The sequence below is a fragment of the Cebidichthys violaceus genome, unplaced genomic scaffold, assembly GCF_023349555.1.
Source record: "Cebidichthys violaceus isolate CVI_PGR_0920_01 unplaced genomic scaffold, fCebVio1.0.p SCAF_8, whole genome shotgun sequence".
Taxonomy (NCBI): domain Eukaryota; kingdom Metazoa; phylum Chordata; class Actinopteri; order Perciformes; family Stichaeidae; genus Cebidichthys; species Cebidichthys violaceus.
In genome coordinates this window covers 11032970-11054678 of record NW_027176964.1, presented here as the reverse complement: position 1 = coordinate 11054678, position 21709 = coordinate 11032970, and the positions used below count along the sequence as shown (strand labels likewise).

The 21709-nt window shown below is 38.1% G+C and overlaps 1 protein-coding gene across 2 annotated transcripts in view; it reads left to right on the top strand.

The window, feature by feature from the left end:
- LOC137892620 (dual specificity calcium/calmodulin-dependent 3',5'-cyclic nucleotide phosphodiesterase 1C-like) overlaps positions 1 to 21709 on the top strand; it is an 88985-nt gene that overhangs the window by 42602 nt on the left and 24674 nt on the right. The gene's annotated exons all lie outside the window — the stretch shown is intronic.

The window sequence follows — 21709 nt, the reverse complement described above, 5'->3', positions numbered from 1 at the left end:
TTCGGTCTATTGATTCAATGAACATCATGAGTGATACATAGAAGTGATATAGAGTGTTTTTGAATTTTAAAAATACTTTTTTATTCAAATATTGGAGTATTTGATCAGTTTTCTAATTTGAAATGCTCTATATTTCATAAATGTTTCACTGTATCTATGTATAGCTGTGTATATAGAGCCTATATCAGTTGTTCTAAGAGCCCAGCATATTAAAAGTCTTGGATACCCATACTTTCCAAAAAACAATACCCTAAAAGTGCTGTTTTTCAAGATCGAGCTTTTGAGTTTTCCAAGTTCTGCTGTGTTCCATCCTTATCTTATGTGAACCAGTAACATGTATTCTGATAGTTCCATGATTTTTCTCATCTCAAAAATATATAAAAAAATGTTTTGTTTTTTTTTTTTTTTTTTTATACAATTAATTAGGTATTTCTTATCTTTATTCGAGCTGAGGCCTGCAAATAGGCCTCGTTTTTAATTAATCATTTCATTACATTTTGGTTAAAGTTACTGATGGTTGGAATATCTTGCAGTCATTTAAATGCAGCAAGTTAACACACTGTAGATATAGGCTTGGCCCAAATGTCAGGAATTTGTGGGGGGTTTTTTCTCACTTTTTGTACCTGCCACTTGTATTATTGATTATTTCCCTCAGTTAGCGATTTCATATGTCATATATATATATATATATATATTTATAGCCCACAGCTGTACAAAGGCAAGAAAAAGTACTTTAATCAAGGCGCTACATATAATGCGGCTGCACTGCACTGCGTTTTCTGGAGGACAATATGGTGATGGATGTCTCCCTGCATGATTATTGAATATTGGTGAATTCTAAAGAGAACACAGTGCATACTATGCACACCTGATTGCAGTGGTGGAATATAACTGATTGCATTTACTCAAGTTACAGTACTGAAGTACTAGAGGTGTGAACCTTCACTGTCCTCACTATCCGATTCGATTATATTTCTTGCATTTGAATGCAAATTCTCAATGCATCTCAATGCATTGTATCCTCAATTTTCTTTATTACTGCACATGGCTACCTTTCCATTAATACAAGCAGTCAGATAAATCTAAACTGATTAAGATTTCCCATAAAAGCTCGACAGGGCAATGCATGCCTATATGCCATTTGTCACTGCATGAATTAGCATAGCGGCTAGCGTACTTTTGCTCTTCTACTCTTTTGGTTTTAGCCACTGCATCTCCCGACAGGGTTAACAACACACGGTTGAATTTCAGCCTGCATGCACGTTTTTTTAGCCCAACATTATTGAAACAGAATTGTTTACATAATTAGAAATATTAATTATTTATGTATTAATTTATACTCTCCTTCCAGTTTATCGACTTGAAAAGAGAGGATTGAAAGTTTATTGAAAAACTGTATATTCTACCTAAGTTCGATGTCCCCGTTCTCTATGGAGCTGGCCATTGTGTTCATTTGAGCTCATAATAGGATTGGACCTTACTGCATGTAGAGTTGATAGCTGTGTACAAATACCCAAGGACACGTGAATAACAAACTCTTAACTCAAGAGGTATCTTTTTGTGTTTTTTAATTAATTCTGTACGAAAGCTCAGCATGAATTTGATATAATTCATACGTTACCAGGGACAGTTATGACACTCTAACTGGACTGAATAGTGGTTCACAGGGGATAAAGGTTGCGATTGCAAGGTATTCTGTGTTGTGTGGTGTGGCCCACTGCCAAATAAAGTGCACTCTGATGTCTTTGTTTGTCCAGGGGTTGAAGGACAGAGCAGTGATGACCTCTCTCACCACAGTGCACCTCTTTTCAGCTTTTATTGATCCATCTGTGAGGTTGTGTGTTCATGTGTGTGTGTGTGTGTGTGAGACAAGGACTGAGACAGCTGTGTTATCATGTCCACTTCTGCTCTCTTTATATCTCATTGGCTCTTCCTCTTTGTGTTTTAGAATTAACCAGAATTATTTCATGAACATATCTAATTCAGTTGAAGAGGATAGGGCACCGTAATTGGGACACAACCTTTGTTTCTACACCTGAGCTCATCAACAAAGTGACACAGAGGCAGCCATAGTTGGCTATCACTATATCTGGATTACTGATTACTCATTGACTCAGAGCATTATGCATCTGTTATTATGGTTGGAGTCAAACAGATAATCTAAGTGTAAACTCAGTTTTCTCTACCTCTCCTACATGTATGCGCGTGTCCATCCACAATGCACCTATACCATGCCTATGTCACCTATGCCATTTTTTTTTGCTTCAGGGATGCGATTACCTTTACATTAAGTACAGTATAAGGTTATGTCAACCCCCCTCTGTATCTATCAATAACCTTCACATCTGCACTTCTCAGGGCTTCTGGGTCTTTATTAGTCTCCTATGAGATAGCACACATACTTAAATCACCCATGAAAGAACAGTCAAAGTCGATTGTCACGGTCCATTATAACACAATTTCCCCAGTTGCACCCTCCCTGGAGTCCCACTAAATGTTAAACCTTCTTGCATTGTCTTGCGGCTCATGTATTCCTCTGCTGTCGTTGTTTTTGTTGCTATTTGTACATCTTGTTAAAGCTGGGGTCCATTCATTGTGTACATTTCCCATAGTACATGTCCAAATAATGGTACACTTGACCAGCTTTCTTATAATTACACATTCGCCCTATTTTCTAGATTCTTGGTCTCACTCTGCCCTTTGATAGTGTCACAGACTGACCAAATCACTGAACATAATTATAGTGTATGGGGTTCATTCAAAACACCAAATTTATCAACTTGCAGAGTTGCAAGGTGTAGGTTTTTTTTTTTTTATATTTCAGAGTTCTCAAACAGTTTGTTCTAAAACATCAGGTTTTACAAGGTTGTTTTATCGTGTTGTTGTTAGTATATAGGGGAAATATCATCAACTGACCATGTACTTTATTGTGAAAAAAACGTTATATTATTTATCTCAGTAATGAAGTCAGACAGGTGTGACTAAAGTTACGGCCAGGATTTTAAAACTATGATTCATGTGATTCGTTCATATGTGTTTGTGTTGTTAATGGAACGTTGTCATATAGCTAACTGTGACTAATCTGTTATTGCTGTAGCTAAACGTCTTCTGGCCTGGAGTTGGGCCGACCCTTTTTGGCACGTAGCATGGGAAGACTGATTGTAATCAGATTTGTGATCTGGCCAACGGAGACGTATATATGTGACTAAATGTAAATTGGCGTATCTTCAATCTCATCTGGATTTTACGATGCAAGACACTTTGTAAGAAAAGTGAGGATTCCCCGAGGAGCATTTAAATCAGCACAAAATCAAATGTATCTACTAATGTCTATTTTTGTGCATTATCCTTTAATATGAATTTAGGATGCTGTCACGGGGTGTGAGAGATGCTTCATATTATTTCAATTCTGCGAGCGAGGCAAGTGAAAGCTAAGGAGAGGACTGGGGAGGAAGAGCGCAAAATGAGTTGCCAAGAGCAGACTCACCATCACCAAATGTGTGTGTGTGTGTATGTGCACTGCCTAGAAAGTAGGTAGTAGGTAGTAGTTGTTACAATAGCCTGGAGAAGACTGATCACAATATAGTCAAATGTCTGTTTATGGTGGACATAAACAAAGTCCTCTTGGAAGCGATAAATACGTTAGCCCAGGAATTCAGCATGAAACTCAGAGCCGTGAAGGAGGAGGAGACACCACCCCGGGCCCCAGACAGCCCGAAAAAAGAGCAAGTCTTGAGCTGCAGTGATTTGGCCAATAAGTATGAGATTTTGGTGGAGCTTGCTGTCTCGAGTGAAATGATATACCACACTGGAGAGCAGCACAGGAGAAAGGGTTTCCTCAAGTCTCTTGAGGTGAAGGAGACCTTGCATCAGGACAACAGAGCCTGATGTGGTCATCAGAAACAGAGGCGTAGGAGGGCCAAGATGTGCCAACGCTTGGAAGACATACAACAAGACGTTCAGGGAAAGGCACCTGAATGAGGAGTCGTATATCAAAGGTCTCTGAGATAAAGGAGAAGTGTTGCCTTGAGCTAGAAGAAATCAAATTGCTTAAAGGCTTTGATGATCTGCTCAAGGAACTGCTCAGCAGGGAGGAATCAGCACAGAATAAGAGGACCTTGAAGAGCAATGTAGCAAAGAATAGTTCCTAAGGGATGAGGCCACAAATCTCAAATTTTGGGAGTCAGAGGAGGAGAGGAGGAGGATGAAGAGGGACTCCATCAATAGAACAAGTCAGGAGATCGAAGACATAAGCAACAGCAAGATGGGTGGTGGAGAAAAAAATCAAGAAGTTGTCAGGCTGGATAAAATGTGTTGTTTTCCTCACAGGAGGATCAAGAAAAAATAAGGAAATGAAGAACAGGGAGTCCAATATTAACAGCATGTGGTAGTGAGGAATGTAGTCAAATTGAGATTACAGGTGTTGAGATTGCACGTTTATAAATGTTAGCCCCGGCTTGTGTCTGTAGAGACCCAGGAAGGGGGTCCACTCTTTTGCAGTATTTCCAAAGGTATCTTCTATTTTCTTTAAAGACATATTCAGGGAATTACCTTCTCTGCTTTCGGGAGTCGTCCCTGTCACAGTACATTGAGTGCAATCATTATTCCTCCTGATTTGTTATCATAATCATCGTCTTTTGCCAAAAACAGCAATTTAATGTATTAACCTAAAACATATTAATTTCAACTTTCATCAATCATTGATGTACTCGATTTTCACATGTGCAGTTTTGAATAACGGCAGTACTACTTGCTACTGAAACAGACCTTTTGCAAAGTAGAATCTAATTTAATTTCATCTAATCTACGATCAGCTGAGGAAATGACTGTGGCATGCACAAATACTTATCAATAAACGTCCTCTCTTCCGTGTTGTCTGCCAGCACTGTGGCCCACCTTCCCCCATCTGCTTGTGTGATGGCTTTGTTCAGCTTATGCTTTGTGCTACTTCACCTTATTTAACCCACTCTTAAAAGTCTTCAGTTACTTATTTTTTTTTTTTTTTTAAATTGCTCTCCAAGTCATCTTCACTTACCACGCCACAAGAGAACTTCTTTACACATCACAGTAGCCGTAGATTGGTTGTTATTGTTCAGAGATTTGAGTTGGCTGTGCTCACATGGGCCCTTCAGGTTGGGAACAAATCCATGGTATAATCATTAGCTTAGCAGTAGCATTTGGCAATGACAATACCTGTTGCTGGCATCCACTGTGGTGCTAGCTAATCCATGAAGGAAAGATTCCTAAAAATAACATCTGATGATGATTTCTATTCTTAGATCATTAAGAAGTTTAATGTGTTCCGCAGCAATTAGATCTAATTGTAGAATGTGAGTGTTTTGTACAATTAGTTCTGGGTTCAAAAAGTATGAATATTCTGTCTACAGCAACACTTTACTTAACATTCATGTCCTTATTTGACTTTTGGTAGCTGCCTGCAGTTTATTTTTCTACTGTTGGCCACTGAGCAGCATTGATAAAGCAACGGGGGGTTAAGTGGTTTGCTCAAGGCCACCCATGTTGTAGTTTGGGGTTGAGGAACCTCTTTTCCCCTGCGATTTGTGAAGAACATTTTGGAAGGATTTGAATCAGTGAAACATACACTTTCAAAATTGCTTTTGTAAACTCTACCACAACTTTATGTGAGTGTACGTGCATATGTATGTGTGTATGTGTCTTTGTGGCTGACAGAAACAGAAAGAAAGCGGTTTCTTTAATATCTAGCCTTGTATGACTCATCTGTCAAGTCTGGTTTTTACCTTATTATATTGTTATTAGTGAATTACTGGCATGTATAATGACCTTGTTATGAATTGGAGACATGGAGGACACTGAATGAACCGACAAAACATGGCCAAACATCATTGACCAAGGACGTAAGAGAAACAGTTTACAAAAGAAAATACTATTTTCAATAATTTAAGATACCCTTCGGAGTTTTCATTTAGATTTTAATCAACAAAACAAATGGGCCACATTCTTAAACAGTGCATGAGCACAAATGTGTGTTTGAATGTGTGTACCGCCAAATCAGGGATTCATCAATATTGTCTTACATCATTATTATATGATATGCACAGTTTGGGTTTTCATTGTTTTTATTGACTTGGCCTATGATGATCGGCTATTTCCACTAAGCTGGTGAAAACTAGTGCCATTAAATTGTGCATATGTTTGTTGATTAGTAGCAGTCGTGAAATTCTTTAGCTTTTTTGCTTTAGGTGCCATGCTTCTCTCTTACAACAATGATGCACCTCCAGGCAAACTTATTTCCTTAAACAGAGAGGGGTTTGGCAGTTAGTTGATTGCAAATAATGGGAACGTAACTTTCAATTTACTATGATTCTGATTCACTAACATACACACAGTGATAAGAACAAAATTTGACAGTGCGCATGTGTCATAAATCCGGCAGTAATTTGGTTTGCACTTATTTTGTGCGAAATTTACACGCATATATAGAGTGCTCAAGGAATCTATCCATAAATACCCCTCATAGATTTTGAGAAGATGGTTGCAAGCAAGGGGCTAATTAAGACTACAAAACATCACCACAGCAACAAGTCCACCTTTACAGCTTTATGTAAACTCACGCTAATGTAGTTTGTTTATAGCCTAACATTAGCTTTTTATTTCTGCCAATTGCATTAACGTTTAAACAAACATGAAATTGGTGTTCACTCGAGAAGATTATCTTGCTGAACGAAGTGTGTAAATATCATAAAGTTGTGTTTGCCACAGACCTTTTTTTTTCCATAATCCAAAGGAAAAGTCCCCTTGGCTTTTTGTTCCGAGGGAACCAGTGTGATGCTAACTTCCGGGTTGGCCAAAAAAAACAAAAAACAAAACAGAAATACACAGTGAAATAAAAATTGAAATCCAAGTTTTAATCCTGTTTCCCAATGTGAATTGTTCTGCAATTTGTAAAGTGCTTTTTAGCAGCTCAATATAAAAATCAATCTGTTATCTCTCTACTCTCTTAACTCTAACCTACATTTTGTTGCTTATTTGTACATTTTATCCAATCAATTCCACTTAAGGGAAACCTATCCCATAAAACTGCACTTTATCCTGTGTAGCATGCAGCTAGCATGCCGTAGATTAATATCAAGGATAGGATAGCAAAAAGCTTGTTAACCTTTCCAAAAGTACCATGGTTGTGGTTCAAGTGTCTGTAATGTTTTCCTCTCTCTTATGATAAAATTACATGGCTGAGGGAGGTGGTGTCTGAGGTTGCTAGGATTTACCAGAGATTAATTTGTATGCTATGTGGTAATGCTTACTTAAACCTTTTTCATTTCTAAATTAAATTCCAGTAAATTGGTGAAAACATTGGGGTCATAAAACATTCACTGTGTCAGACATAGTACTCCGTGTCATTTTAAGGTAACAAACATGCGATCTGACAGCACAGAGTTTCCTAAGGGACATTCATGTCCATATATATGTCTCCTATAGACCTGCCCTGGTCAGTGGATGCATATATCTCTGGGGTTACATAACTTGTGCACCACAGAGCGTTAGGGATTATTTTTACAGCGCTGACACATGTCAGGGGAGAGAGCGTGTTTTGACAGGACAGCTAGTACTGTAGGTATGGTCACTGGAGAGAAATCAAGTAGCGGATTTGTACGTGAGATTAGAGAAGCAGTGGTGTTTATTTTGTTTTTTTGGCTTTTGGTTTTTAATTCTCTTGCTCTCAGACACCCTCAGCATTGTTTCGTGCATTCAGACTGGAAATTGTACTGACACATATGGTGCAAGTTCAATGGGGTCATACTGTAGATAGCATACAGTATGTTCCATAACTGTGTTTTCTTTAATCATTTCCTCATGTGAATTGTTGGAGTGAGCTGTAGCTCGGTGAGGTCAATTAGTGCAGTTGGGTTGTTTTTGTGTCAGGCCACTGATTACACACCAAGGACCAACAGACTTGAGTTCCTGTGTGATAGCGTGTTGAATGTTTGATAGAGCTGCTTCACTCAGCTGGCTTTGCTAATCAAGTATAACAGAGAGAATAACAGGAAGATTATCTGGGTGCTGCAGTAGCATTTACAGCTATTTATGCAAATATGAGCTGCATGCTTCACAGTGGTGATTTTAGATAAATACTCTGCACTTCTTGCAAACAGGTTTTAGGGTTTGGTGAAAAAAGTTATTGCAGTGTCTTTAAAGTAATGTTTTGCATAAAAAAAGACCTGTGTTTTTTCTTGATTTCACACACTGATATTAAAAATGTGGTATACTTGTACATCACTGCTGACTCATTTCTAAAGTATAGCACACGTTTGTTGGGGATTTTAGATCTTGTAGGTAGCCACAAGTTTGACAGCAGACTAGAAACATGTTTATAATAGATGATTAATCATTATGTAATAATATGTATCAAAGCTATCATTGCACCGTGATGCCGGCTGGAACTCTTTGAAAAGCTTTGCTTCATTCAGTTGTGGCTACTGACTGCAAACGTCACAAGAAAGGAACAAATACACTTTATTCTTATCACAATGTTGATGTTCGACACTTGTCTGTCTTTAAAGTTGATTCTCAAACACCAAACCTTGTGAATGCACAGCTTTTTTTGCCCATCGGTGGTCAAGTTTGAATGCTGTTGATTGGATGAATCATACTGCACCATTTAATTGAATAAAGAGCCCACTAAGCATGTCAAACATTTGTGTCTCTAGCACTCCTGTGTGACTCTGATGTGAAATGATACATTACAGATTACAGCAAATTTATAAAATACTTTTCCTTTTCCATAATGTGTTGCTCAAACCACTGTAAAATGAGAGGCCGACAATAGTACAGTCATTAGTGAGACCATTAAATCCCTAATTATGCGATGCTGCATTGGTGTCTACGTTCCAGTGCGCTCACATTTTTTTACTCTAAGTTTGTCTGCCTCTATTTGACCTCCTTTCCCTTGCTACCCATTTCTCCTCTTCTGCTATTTAATGGCATGGTCACAGCATTAATGGGCAATGTCTGCCTTTTTTTAGGTTTAATGCATGTTGGATGCATGTGATTATATTCATGCAGATTTCACCCTGGGAAAGGGAAGAGATGCATACTTGATTTTGTAAAGGCTGTCTGGTGATGTAAAGTAAATTGTCAACTAGGCATATGCGGTATCTGCTTTTTGTACCCTCATACCTTCCAGACATGTCACTGGGGTATACGTTATATGACGATGTATAATGTCCATCCACCTTAAAAGCCAGCCCACCTTTATGCCAAAGTTGTGGCTAACTTCAGCGCAACCCACTCACTAATAATCAGCAGCAGGCAATTAAGCCATGGGAGTTGTTTCATTTATTCACCAACAAAATGCCTAAACTGCACACTCACTAATGTTACACCGCACACAACGCGTACAGACAGTACCAACACATTAGTGGGCTGAACGGAGACGTTGTGCTGGTGGTGCTGGCAGACTGGCAGTTGAATAAAATCATGTGGCTATTGAGTGCTTTTATAGTTTGAAGAAGATTAAACCCAAACACTCAATGTCCATCTCTCTGAGTTCAGCTGCCATAACATCACATCAATACACCATCATAGAGAGCGAAGCCGTAATATACCGTAATGCCTTACTACCGCCTCAACCCTAAATGTCACTTGTCTATTGTCTGTACAGAGTGGACTCTGTCAATTACAGAACATTTATTTTTTTCAATAGAAATATCAATATGCAACTGGTAATAATAATTAGTAATATATTAACACAATTTCTTGGAGTCAGGGTTGACTGCAACTTTAATTTCATATTAATTCTAATCTTAACCCTGAGATTACCCACTTGCATTGAGCGAATCACCTGAACCATGGGTTCTAATTATAGGGTTTGTCATTATTATAGGGTAGCATTTCTTACTCATACAGTATGTGAGATGATTTTTTTTTTTAATATCCATCCTTAAAGTATTTTCCAAGCGGGTGTAAAATATTCCTTAATATATACCAGCAGTGTGTGAGTGTGCATTCTCTCACATGAGGACCAGATAATGCTGACACATACAGGTTCACAAAGCCTGATGTTGTAATGCTGCTTGTGTGCAGACTTTCTGTGTTAAGCTTTTGGCTTTGTTGTATTTCCCTGCACAACAAATGACTTCCAAGAACTCTCAAATTGCTTACTGGGATTAATGGAAATGTAGTTTGGATTTAGAAAAGGCTTTTGATTCATGTAGACTCAATACAAATTAATTTGCACTTGGTCATTAACACACGTACAATGGTACAACAACTAACTGCACTTACACCCACCGCATTCATATTATATTTATTAGACTCTCTGATCTCTTGTCAAAACCTAATGTTGTCCCTCTGTGTGGTCAGTCTGAATGGAGGTAAGGTGCTACTATCCATTAAAAAGCCATCTTTTATTTAAGATGGTGATGAAAATTTTATTTTTGATGATTACATTAGGACATAATTATAATTTGTTGTCATTCCATCTGGTTGACTTTGCTAATCAAGTATAACAGAGAGAATAAACAGGAACATTATCTGGGTGCTGCAGTAGCATTTACAGCTATTTATGCAAATATGAACTGCGTGTTGCTTCAAAGGATATTCTTCTAACCAATTTTCTCACCTCCCAACTCAATGGATGAAGGTGCCATTAAATTATATCATTACTTGCTTGATGTGATATGCAATTTTCAAACTCCAGTTACTATCTTATTTCCATAGTTTTGGCTATCGTTACTATTAGAAATACAAACATTGAACTAAAGTTAAGAGCTGAGAACTCGGACCACAACAATGTTTTGATAACAAAATAATATGTGGATTTCACAAAATCATCAACTTCCCAACACACGAAAACATACATTTAATGACACCTGAAGATATCAATTTGACAACACATGAAAACATCAATTTGACAACACATGAAAACATCAATTTGACAACACCCAATAACATTAATTTGACCACAGACGGCCACATTAATTTCACAACACAGGAAAACCAAGCGGGAATGTCCGCGGCTGAAAACTTAAGCCAATTGGAGAATCACCCCAAAAACTGGAGTTTATCGAACAATCACTTGAGGCTGTTTCAAAAAGGTAGTCAATCCCAATCGACCCCCATGTTAATATGACAAACTTAACAATAGAAATAAACATGTTTACAGCCTGGTACAAAAAGCAGTTTTGATCTCTATAGCTAACATTCCCGTTCTTGACTACTGTAAAGGGGGGAACATTTTTATTTAACTTAATTTAATGAAATGAGTGAAATTCTGGCATTAGTTTTTTTTTACTGATATGTTAGCACCGGTACCAACCAGCAACCAGGAGCAACAAGACTACAGGGTGAACTTTAGCTGGTTGGCAACAGCCTAGCTTGTTAGCCGTAGCTAGCTTGGTAGCTTCAAGCCAGTTGTTTGAGTTTTAGCAAGCAGGCTGTATTCAGCCTGCCTCAGCTCCATTCACACTCCACGTCTTCGTCCATTATTGTTTTAGCCAGGAGTTCGACTGTGTTGCACTGAAAGTTTTTCTGACTTATTTTACCAATGTGATCCCACAATTCATATATTATTGCAGTTTACAGATCTGCTGTCAAACTAGCATTATATTGTTGCTTATCATTAGTCTGCTCAATCAATTAATCTGACGAAATAGAAAACAATTAATTATGAAACAGGCTAACGTTATGATAGGTGGCTTTAACATTTACTTTCAGAACCCATAACAGGGGCATCCGGAAGGTTTTGCTAACATGAGTAATACAATTTAATTAAATTACTCTGCTTCATTTGTTTATCAGTCAACAATTAAGCAACCATAGCTGGCAATCCTTAAATGTAGATTCTTCAATTGGAGGATGCTAATACTAGTTTGATTATTTTGTCTATGGCGACATGAATTTGTTTGAATTGACTGTATGATAATAAGCAACAAGCTAGGTTAACAGCAGATCTACATTTGGTGATTTACCAAATTTTATGTAACTGATGCATATCAATTTCAATAATTTAATAAGCCAAAAAAAACATAGCAACAACAAACGTGTCCCAGCCATGTTTATCCATATTTAGTGTCCCCTGTTGTGTTGTGAGCTTCCTGCAGCACTCATGTGTAGTCAAATTGATGTTGTTTGTCGTCAAGTTGGTGAATGTTTCTTCATTTGCTTGTGTTCAGCTCTCAGGGCCCCCCTAGGTTTGATAAGTCTCTCATCGTCTGATTGCTTGTGATTTTTGCTCCAACAGACTTCATTTTAGCAAAGTTGTCTTGTTCCCGTATCTCAACAATTAATACAATGTTATCACCACCGACTGCCAAAACAAAGAAAAAATAACACCCAAGACACTGAATTCTCACGAACATTTGTTATTATTTGTGGATGAATACAGTCTCCATTTCCATCGTCTACTGTGAAGTAAACCATATCTGGATATCAGAGACTGCACTTGACTTAACATTCTTGGGTTGCTATACAAATTCATGGTGCTTTATTTCAGAGTTAAGCAGGACGCTAAAAGCCCATATGGCAGATGAATGCTCAACCTTTTAAAATGATGACTTGGCTGCTGGTAAATCAAACACCCACCCTCTGCTATTGCCAAATGGCCCATCGCCTCTCATTGAGTCACTATGTGCAGGCTGGAATTTGCTGCTGTTTTTCTTAAACGGCTTATATCTTTATGTCCACATTGATGTTACCGTGGACACATAAAAAGATGGTTGTTGTCCTGTTTCCAATGCTCTGTAATATCATTATTTATATTTGGTTAAAATGGGTCATATTGCTGATATAGTAATTGTGCTCTTCACTTTCACACTCTTAATGCTGTGCTGACATACATGTATGAGTATACATCTCCATCTCGTAAGCTCACTTCTCCGAAAACACATAAATATTGCACTACAATGTGAGTAAACTCCACTAAGGCTGCATTAAAGTACCATGGGCCCCCACTGTCATGATTCAACTATTGCCTTGTCCAATGCATCAACAATCACTTATGACTGGAGTATAATTTCAATACTGTCATATAATCATTAAGTCATCAATAAGCTCATAGTGTCAGAGTAACGCACATGCTGCCGATGTGCCTTTACGCGCTCTCTACTACTACTGTCACTTTGGTTGTTCATTTAATACGTCTGTGTTGTGTTCTGTGACTTTTGTGTGTGTGTGTGTGTGTGTGTGTGTGTGTGTGTGTGTTGACACTGCGATGGTCAGTGAGGTTGGTAGTTTTGGAGTAGGAGTAGGAGCAGGTGGGAACATGCAGTCATTCAGAGACCTGAGAATCCATCACTCTCCCAAAGCTGCAGGTTCAAACCCAATTGCAGTCTCACTACTTTGACTCACCATGGCTTTATGTTCATGTACAGATTAAAAAAAAAAAACGTATAGCTTTTAATTAATCAGCTATAGAGATGACTTTGTTCAAAGTATTTCTCTGAATGGTTCTTAATATAGTATTACCATGCAGGTAATGTATTTAGGATATGTACTGCTTTACATAAATAATTTTGTTTACAATGATTGTTTAAAGACCATATCTTATGATAGTGGGAGAAACCTGAGGACCAGGAGAGAACCCATGCAGACAGGGAGAATATACAGAATATACAAACTCCACAAAGCCTGACAGGTGGAGGTGCATCTGTGAGACTGCAGTGCTAATCACTGAGCCACCATGCCACCCTGAATTTAACAGGGTGAGTGGGTGAAGAGGTGGAGGGTCATGGGGGTGAGGATGACGTAGATGGATGAAGGATGGAAAGCAGAACAAACAGCAGCCTCCTCCACCTTACTGCTGTCGTCACACTTCTTCTTTTGCATCCAGCTCAAAAAACCTTTCTTCTCTGTCTTTTCCTCCTTTTCTTTTTCCACCTTTTTTTCTTTTTCATCAAAGCCTCTCCTCTTTTATAACATTTTCAGACAGAGCTCCTCCAGGTATTTGTTCTCGTCCACCACCTGTTTGACTTTTGTCTCCCACCTCTGTTCTTCATTGGCCAGGTCGTCCTTTCTTCCTCTCCCACTGTTTGTTCTTGGCCAACTCCTTTTTCAACTTCCCATCCAGAGCTTTTTGGTTTGCCTGCCAAGCTTTTACTCTGGTCTCCCAGTTCTGCTCTTTCTTGGCCAGGTCCTTGATGCTTGAGCCCCTGTAAGCCTGTGCATTGTAACGGCAGGGAACTCCACAAAGTCTGCTTATATTTACTAACCTTTCCAAACCAGACACCTGAAGTTCATTTGAGTGAAGAGGGAGAATTTAAATCCTCCGATTCGACTTTCTTTGCCCTTCACGATCCACTTTAGAAAGACTGTTTCACTTTTTACACAAAAGTCCTGCCTGGAGCAGCTTTAACCGAAGTTCAAATGTGACACAGCTGCATTAAAGGAAGTGAAAAAAAACAACTGTATAACCTTACATGGAGCTGAGACTGAAGGTGGTGTTATGCAAGGTTGAGGTCAAGTTGTAACTTATGTAAGTCTCTGTTTTATGTACATGCTACACACTGCAGTGTTTTAGCAAGATCTGTGCACATTATCAGTATGTATTGATACATTGATTATTTGAGTCTGTCATGGCAACTTAAAATCTGTTGCTGTCTAGATTGATGAAAGCGAGTCAAGAAAATGCACAAACACAACATTCGTCTATCTATTCTCTTATCTGGCTTTGATGCGTGCACGCTAGCGTCTCTCGACAGAGCACCATACCTTGTAAAGTAGAACAGACAACCATAAAAAACATCTGCATGCCAAAAAACACATTCCTGTGCCAGCTACCTCCAATATAAGCAGGAGAGCTCATTATCCTCCACAGCAGGGAATCCAATGGATGAGTGACGTGAGGACCCAGGGTCAATTCCAGCTTTTCCCATGTTGTTCTTCAGTTAGAGTAGCTAAGTAGATTTACATAGACAGAGTAGAAAACCAGTTATTCTTTTTATTACTGTTGGGTATTTTACCTGTTTCAATGTAGGCTACTCAAGTTTGTTTTTTTAAATGTACATGTTGTTATACATTATTGTTAATAATACACCCTTTGCTGGTTGTCACATTGTTTTGTTCAATTAACATATTTGTTTTAAATCAGCTTGTTGTGTCAAACACTTGGCCAAAATTACTGTATTTAAGTTTGGGTAAATAACACAACAGTAATATATATAATACATTTTTGCTAGGACATTGGGAAGAGTTAACCCAGGACTGCATCTGTGCTTAATTGACCTAAACTGGAACAAAGTTTTGAGTGAATCGTGTATTACATCATTGCTAATTTCATCCATTTTCAGTGATGACAGGAGCAAAAGACTGCATGTATCTCAAAATAGCTTGTGGGTTTCTGTTTGGTGTCATGCATAGCAGGTAGATACTGAACAAAGAATGGACAGTAAATATTTTACAGGGTCTTATCACTAAATATAGTCTCTGTTTGTTTCTTTCTTGCATTAAACTATTACATTCATTGGATCTCCTACAGTTTGAACAAAGGATTTTGATCCAAAGGATTGATTCTCTCTCTCTCTCTCTCTCTCTCGCTCTCTCTCGCACTCTTTTTGTTTTGTGCTCATAGCGTTATTGAGGATCTTTTTTACATTCATCTTGTGGATTTGATTGGCAGTCTTTGACATGAGGGGGCTGCATTCAGCCAACCACTGATCTTTTTTAAGGTTTTCTTCTGTCCCCCGCCATTCTTGTCACATCTGTCATTTGCAACCTCCCACTGGAAAGGCTTTGTTTAGAACAGATATCGGAACTTTTGAAGGAGTTACCAATATTGTTCAGAGAGTGCAGCTCCCTTGCACTGTGACAAAATAGTTAATTTTATTTAGAGTGATCAACAGCAGCAGAAACATTCAGCCAGTGTCTGTTGTTGCTGTTGCCACCCAAAACTGAATGGCCAACTCAATGTGTTCAGTGTGGGTGTCACATTAACATTTGTGTTTACACATTTAGCTCACGTTCCAAAGCAACACTGAATACAAGAGGAGGGAGGACATTTTAACAGGACACAATGGTTTATACTGTCTGTACTAGAAATGTTTTGTGAATCGGAAGATAATATTTGGCATTGTACAACAATGCATTACATTTTAAATATTTATATACTCTAACAAAAATATCTTTTAGCTTCATTTTTTGTAAAACTAGACATTTTATGCATATAAATGTATTCTTCATATTACTAATATTTGTTTCAGTAAAATATTATCCACTTGCTTGCTTGATAACAAAAATATATATCTGCTTTTATTTTAGTCAAAGTTAATTCAATTTGGTGTAGTAATGCAATTCAAACTGGAATCATTTGAAATATTTAGTGCTGACATATGGTACAATTTCAGGCTTATGGCAGGGTAAAAAAATGTATAAAAAAAGACATCAATGTTGACATTGCTTGACAGAAAAGCAAACCAAGAGGACATTACAAATAACTGCTCAGTAACTGTTGCAACTGTGTTCATGAAAATTCTTTAAACTTTGGAAAGAGTGGAAAAAAACTGCTTTTCATACGTCAATACATCTTTATTATATGATTATAGAAAAGTGGGTTTAATACACAAATTTATAAGAATTTGACACACAAAGGCACATTTTTTGCAAATTCAGATACACATTCAAATAGTGAGACCTTGCTTCATAAAATGTCATAAAATAGTAAAAATGAGCCATCACAATTTACCAGAAGCTAAGCTCAAACCTTAAAATGACTTGTTTTCTTTGTCCAACAGTTCCAAAGTTGTTCAGTTTACTTTCTTGTCAAAAGTTATCGACATAATTGTACATTGATTTTCTGTCAGTTGACAGACTTATGACTTCATATTTATTTCACTTTTTTTTATCACATTCTTTAAAAATAAATCTGGCTACTATAGGGCAGACAGTATTAAAAAACTGCTACCCAATTAAATGCAAACTTAATTTGGCTCCACCTGGTTCTCTTTAATTTCCTTCAAAAACAAAATGTATGCAGAAAAATTTAAAGATGCTATAATTACTGTGAAAACATTTCTTTTTTTGTATCATTAAAATACATCCTATAAGGCCTACTCTTCCAACAGCAAGCTATTTCTTGATAAAGCCATGTGTATGATGTAGAGGGAATCCAATAAGTTAAGTAGGGTTGAATTGATTGTTCACAATAGAAAACAGGTTCAACACTGAGCTGTTTTCTGTTGATCAGAGGCCGACTCCAGATTAAACCATGTCTCAGATTCCTGCCTCACATCTGTCTTGCTAAAATGTAGACATCTCAGGACTCTATATCAGAGACAAACCTCTTCTCAGCTGCAGTCATAAATCATGGCCGGGGCTGCAGAATCTGTGGTACCGCGGCTTAACTTAGTCATCATGTTTTTACAGGTCTTTTTCCGCTTATCAGCCTGAAAACCTGTGTGTGTTCCTTGAAAGCACGCTTATCTTCCCGGGTGATTACATTGACCCCAGGCCATTGATTACACATCGTCTACGCTAGAATGTCATTAGAACACAGATGGTGACCAATTTTTGCATCCTGGCAGGGCTCTCTGCTCAACCAGCACCATCTATTCTAGCCCCGTTTCTGCTGTGTGGAAAATAGCTTCTGACTGTTTCTGCCGCTTCTCAAAGCAGAAATGGGCCTTTTTATTATGAGTTAGGTCAGAATGGAATACATTTGATTTTTTTTCAAACGTTTTTCCCCGTGGATATGCAGGGAGTGTTTTTTTCTGCTTGAGTGACAAAGCAATTGTTAGAGAAAGGAGAAAGCTGTTGCTACGTTACCCTATGCTGTTTAATTTCTCTGTTTTTAATGTTCACTTCTGGCTGTCACAACAGCTGTCGAGGGGTTGAGTATTGTGGAGCCCCACTGTATACTGCAGGGCGGCTGTAGTTCGGCACTAGTCCTTTCAGTTTTGTATTTCCATTCTTCTTTCTGAGCAGGTCAGTTACGGCTAAAGCACTGGCGGCAATAAGAATAGAGGAGATGCTGAATACCTACTCTAATCTCCTCTCTGTGCTCTCTGCTCACCCTCCCTGAGGGAAAGCAGATAAATCTCCATTCTTCAGATATAGAGGCAGACAGCTGGAGGCTCATGTCTTTGCCGTGCACAGTCACTGGCCTGCTTAACCTTGGCCACTGGAATTTGTCAATTTATTGGGACAAAAAACCCATCCATGAGACTATATTAAGGATAAGTTATTTACTTTGGGGATGGTAAGGGGTGCTGCATAATTGTAGCTTGTTTCCTATAATAACAATAAAATGAAATTGAAAGTTGAAAAAGTCCTGGACTGGAATAAAAATCAATATTCAGCAGTATTATGTACAACAGTTTTTTTTTGCTGCATATTTTGTGTACACTCTGCTAACAGCAAAATATTGCTTTTCCACTCATAAATGCACTTCCCCCACCTAAAATGCCCTGTTACTACTTCTGCAGTTAAAACACCTTTAAGAAAATTATCCTTATACACTTTCCATCCACCACAGACTCACTGTTATAGTTCACATACAAAGCCCAAAGGTCTGTGATGACACATTGAATGTGGCACTTCACCTTAATATCTCACATCATGACAACTCAAGTAGACATGCAAGGATTTTTACGTGGATCTCAACACCGTGATATCAGTGCTCTTACTGGTTAAGCTTTACCAGCCGTCCCTGTCCAGTGACCATGCCCAGCTGTAAGTAAAACATTGAGCTTTCAAACTGTAGAAAGCACATAGTAAGTCTGAGAAGCACACATCAAAGACCCTGAACTGCAGCGATGAGCTGTGGGCTGTTTCCTCCTGCAGCTCTCTGTCAGACTACATCAGTTTGCAGATGACAGAGTGTTGTTCAGACTGAAAAGAGACAGGAGTTGCAGTTGCTTATATTAACAAACTGAGTTGCAGCCACAGCAGTTTCATAATATAACCCAAAAAAATCACAAATTTGTCTAAGAGAGCTTTCACAATCTGTACAGAACTTAATAAGACCCTCTCTGTCTTAAGACTCTTTATTCGATGATTGTAGATTTCAGGATAAGACCCACAGCCTCTGTTTTTAACCTTTGGATGACACGCAAAAGCTATCTTTTTGTATTTTAATCTTTTAGAGAGAACAAAAACTGTGATCAGTTTGTATTCATGTTGGTCAGAGTGGATTCATAATATTTTTGCTTATGTTAAGCTAGGCTTGTAACGTCTGTGCAGTATACGTTAGAAGTCACATACAGAAGCATCTCAGTATATGTTTTAGCAATATTCTCCGGATAGCCCTTTGAGTGACATGCATTTCAAGGAAATTCCCTCTATTTACACTTTATAACTTCTGTTTATAGTTTTACACACACCAGTGCCAGTATCTAAATATGTCTACATGCAGTGGGCTGCTCTACAGGATCATTGCTGCATTACTTTATCTGCTTGTTTAGTATTTTTTTGTAAACATTTCTTGAAATTTAATGAATCTAGATCAGAAACAATTTTGTGATTGGTAATTTGAGAGAAGATTAATCATCCACAATCATGTTAAGTGTAAGCCATTTATCAAGCAAACGTGCTGGTTCCATCTTGGCAAATGTTAGGATTTGCTGCTTTGATCTGTTTTATATCATTATAAATTGAATGTCTTTGAATAGGATATTTGCAATTTTTCTGCGATTTTATTGAGGATTAATTGTTAGAATAATCAACCAAATAATCAAGTTATTATTTGCAACGATTTAAGAATCATATACACTATTATGTTTATGTACAGTGTGTCTTAATCTCACCAGTCTTACAAAACTACCATCTTACAGAAAGTAACTTTAACTTCCCATGGAGCACTTAAATTGAGAGTGAGAAGTTGATAATGGAAGGAATTGAGAAAATGATTTCACTGTGTGTCATTATGTGTCAAGCCACAGCAAAGCACATGGCTGTTGCTCCACCACCCTCTTGGCTTTTTCCCTGGCTTAAACTGAATTTCCCAAGTTGGCTCTGTGCCTGGGAGATACTTTGGGCATGCCCCGTGCTATTAACCCAGCATGTTGTCTCCCTTGGTAATGACAGCAGGTAAAATGAGCCAATTTTGTTTTGGGTGTCAGAGACATTGATTTATTGTACGTTTTGGCACAGGGCTCGTCATCACAAGTCTTTGTTTTTAGTCAACTAAGTGCATTTGTAATGATTGTATCAGATTTTCACTTCAGAATGCTATTTTAGGGATGTGAGGAAACAAATCTCTCTCTGTATAATTGTTTCTGCTTTTATCTCAACACTTTGAAATAGCATTAATTCCCACTAGAAAGCCCTCCTGGATGCTCCACATCTCGTAAATTATCTTTTCATTGAACAGCAATAATTGATTGTACTTTCAGTTTAGTCTATTGTTCACAAAACAAAAGCGATGAGCCTGAGAGAAAACATTTTACAGACGCACTCACCAGAGACAGCACATGTGCTGATGTCATTCAACTGGGCTTTCCAAGTTTGCACAGCGTGCTAGCACCATTGCGATTCAGGTTGTTAAGTCATAGAAAATGACCAACTGATCAAAGTTTAATATTTATGATGATTGGCGATAATAGCGAATTATAGTCTGAGAAGGAGCTTTGCTGAAGTAGGGAGAGTATTTTAGTGTATTAGTAGGGAAGCTCACTGGCACACAGCTGTTCTTAATAACCATTATTAGTGCCAGCCAAACGACATGCACTGTGATTCCAGAGTTGCAGCTTACTCTTTATCCATTCACTTCCTTATGATTCTTAAAATAGCTGAGATGATTTAGATTTCTAGTAGCTGAATGGAGCTATTGTTTTTGTGTGTAAATCTGTCCCTGTTGTGTTTGTCCTGTGCAGTCCTACAAATGCTGTCACATAGGGATGTTAATAAGATCAGTTAAACGGTTAAAAACAATATTAAATTTTTTGCAAAACTCAGAGGATTTGCTTTTCAGGAGAATAGCTGGTTCACCTTAAAGGTCAGCCCACCTTAAGTGAACATGAATTAGAGTTGTTGCTAACTTTGGGGCTAACTCCCCTCACTTTAATTAGCAGGTGGCTAGCAAGACACAGGAACTTGGCTTTGTTCTTGAGAAGTTGTAATATTTATTCACAAAAAAATTAACTGTACACATACTACCCTGCTATGTTCACAACTAAATGGCAATGCACGCAACATCATGGCTCCTAACCCTCTGGTATGGACGGACTGGGGACCCAGTTGCCTGTTTTGTGCATCGGTTGTTGTTGCAGCTGGGCAGCTTGTAATGCCACTTCAACCACAGCACACTGCATGCAAGGCACTAAAGTTTTCCGTTAATGGTTAATGATCATTAACAAGGACCGGCTATCAGTCAGAAATAGTATTTAGGATATTAAGTATAGTAGTTTCAATAGTAGCATCCCTACTGTCACACTATTCCAGGGTTTAACAGGTCGCAGTAAAGATATGCTTCAAATATGCTGCAATGTGCCAGCAAACACACGGGAGAAGAAGACTGCAAGCTAGTAAACATTGATGTTAACATTGCTGGATTTTAATAAAAAAAATCAACTCTACAAATGTTTTATGATGAAGGAAATTCACTTGAGGCATTTGTTAGACCTCAAGGATACACACAATACATTTGGGGGAATAACACTAAATGGGAACATTAGTCAGTCAGACTGCAAACCTATATGTGTGATCCCTTTTTCCCTCTGCAAGCAAGTGAACATAACTTTTGGTTGTTTAGAGTAAAACTCCACAGGGCGTCTTTAAAGGAACAGATTCATCTTTTTTATTT